The 2752-nt window shown below is 41.2% G+C and overlaps 1 non-coding gene across 1 annotated transcript; it reads left to right on the top strand.

Annotated features, from left to right (window-relative positions):
* The first annotated feature begins 2055 nt into the window (after positions 1–2055).
* LOC141616338 (small nucleolar RNA R71) lies at positions 2056–2162 on the top strand. Its single transcript, XR_012530693.1, has one exon. It is a non-coding gene; the product is annotated as a small nucleolar RNA R71 (small nucleolar RNA).
* The last annotated feature ends 590 nt before the right edge of the window (positions 2163–2752 follow it).

Here is a 2752-nt window from a genome sequence, read left to right as displayed (position 1 = left end):
TTGTTCATTATCATGGTAGAGGTCTTCAATAGACCTTGGCCCTTGTTGTCGGTCTTGATCGATGGCATTACCAATGTAGGGATTAAAAATCCCTTCAAATTCGTTGTCCCAAAGACCACAAACTTCATTAAGTTGATCATTGAAAATCTCTTACTTAGATGGAGACAACTCTCCCAATTTATTCTCTTGGCCAATGAGGCCATCCTCTTCTTCCTTGATTGATTTTGATGAGCTTTGCAAGCTCTCCTTGTCACAATTCACTTGCTCTTTGAATGGAGCATCTTCAATTTTCTTCTTCCATTGGAGTTCCGATTTCTTCCTTTCATCCTTTCGGCTATAATGATCAATCATGAAACATGGTTCATGCAAACGAGGAGCTCTCATAGTCTTGTAAAGATTAAAAGTTATGCTTTCATCTCCTACTTCTAGAGTGAGCTCACCATGTTTCACATCAATCACCGCACCCGCGGTGTGTAGGAAAGGTCTTCCTAGAATGATTGGAATGTTGGAATCTTCCTCCATATCAACAATGACAAAGTCCACCGGGATGAAAAACTTCCCAATTCGCACGGGGACATCTTCCCATATCCCTAATGGTGTCTTCGTCGATCTATCGGCCATTTGGAGTGTGATGTTGGTGCATTTAAGCTCTCCCATCCCCAACCTTTTACTCACCGAGTACGGCATGACACTCACACTAGCCCCTAGATCACATAAGGCTTTGTTGATCGTCGTGTCGCCAATGGTACACGGTATTGAGAAGCTTTCCGGATCCTTTAACTTTGGAGGTGACTCCCTTGAAGTATTGAACTACTCACCTTAGTGAAGGCGATAGTCTCAAGCTTCCGGATCGACTTCTTCTTTGTGAGGATATCTTTCATGTATTTCGCATAGGTCGGCACGTGATTGATTAATTCCGTGAAAGGAATTGAGACTTCCAATTTCTTCACAATTTCCATGAACTTTCCAAGTTGATCATCAAATTTGGGCTTGGCTTGACGACTTGGAAAAGGAAGTATAATCACAATGGGCTCCTTCTCCTTGACCTTGTCTTCATTTTTCTTTGAACTTTCTTCTTTTGATGATTCTCCATCTTTGGAGCTTTGCACAATTTCTTCCTTTTCACTAGCTTTCACAACTTCATCCTCAACTTGCTTCTTCGGTGCTTCATACCTTGTACCACTTCTCAAGTGAATGGCACTAACCGTTTCATATCTAGGGGGATTACTTTGAGGTGGTAATTGCCCCTTTTGTCTTTGTGAGCTTGAAGATGCTAGTTGAGTCAATTGTGTTTCCAACATCTTGGTGTGAGCTAGAATGTTGTTGATGGTGGTTTCCTTTGCTTGGCTATCTTTTTGCATTTGAGTGAAAAATTCTTGTTGATTCTTTTGCATTTGGAGGACCGCTTTTTGGACATCAAAACCTTGGTCATTTTGGTGATTGTATGGATTTTGATTTTGGTAACCTTGGTTTTGATTGTAAAAGAGTCTTTGATTTTGGTTTCTCATGGGTGGTGGAGTGTATGTTATTGGAGGGTTTTGAACATTTTGGCTTTTGTATGAGAGATTTGGATGGAATTTGGTGTTTTCATTGTAAAAATTGGAATAAGGGGTACCACTCTTGTATGCTTGGAAAGCATTCACTTGTTCATTTGCTCCCCTACATTCACCTTGGTCATGTCCCAAAGTTCCACAATTCTCACATATCCCACTTGGGATTGATGAGGATGCCGTCATGGCATTAACATGATGCTTTGATGATTTTGAGTTTTCTTCAAGTCTAGCCATAGCTTGTTCAAACTTCAAGTTGATTGTGTCAATGTGAGCACTAAGTTGAGCACCCAATTGAGTAACGGAGTCCACTTCATGCTTTCCTCCTCTAGTAGCCTTGCGAGGTCTACTATATTGTGAGTTATGGACCGCCATTTCTTCAATCTTGTTCCATGTTTGATTGTCATCAACTTCGGTGAACATTCCATTTGATCCCATATTGAGAATGTTCCTAGAATCTTCATATAAACCATTCCAAAATTGTTGTACCAAAAACCATTAGCTAAGTCCATGGTGAGGACATGAGCGACAAATTCCCTTGAACCGCTCCCAAGCTTCATACAAAGATTCTTCATCCCTTTGCTTAAAACCCGTAATTTGAGCTCTTAGCATGTTAGTCTTTTCCGGTGGGTAGAATTTTTTGTAGAACGCTAGAGCCAACTTCTTCCAAGAATCTATTCCGAGGGTGGCCTTATCAAGGCCCTTCAACCATTGCTTCGCGGTGCCGATTAGAGAAAAAGGAAATAAGACCCATCTAATTTGGTCTTGAGTCACGCCAGTTTGAGAGATTGCATCACAATAGTCGCAAAAGGTTTCCATATGAGAATGAGGGTCTTCACTAGGCATCCCCCCAAATTGGCTCCTCTCAACTAATTGGATGAAGGCGGACTTGGCAATAAAATTTCCGGTTAGATGTTGCGGTGTAGGAGTACCATTTGGTAGATTCTCCTCGTTGGGTACGGAGTGTGACGAGAATTTAGGCATTGTAGGTGGATTTTGTAGGGTATTGTGTAATGGGTTCTCCTCTCCTTCTATTGCGAAAGGATTGACGAACTCACTAGTGGGTTGAACAACTTCATTAATACCTCTTAAATTCCTCCTAACAAGTCTCCTATTGTTCGTCAAGGTTCTTTCGATTTCACGGTCAAAAGGTAACAAATCACCTTGTAACCTTCTAGACATGCAAAATATCAAACAACTCG

The sequence above is a fragment of the Silene latifolia genome, chromosome 11, assembly GCF_048544455.1.
Source record: "Silene latifolia isolate original U9 population chromosome 11, ASM4854445v1, whole genome shotgun sequence".
NCBI lineage: Eukaryota > Viridiplantae > Streptophyta > Magnoliopsida > Caryophyllales > Caryophyllaceae > Silene > Silene latifolia.
This window is presented reverse-complemented; position numbering and strand designations above follow the sequence as displayed.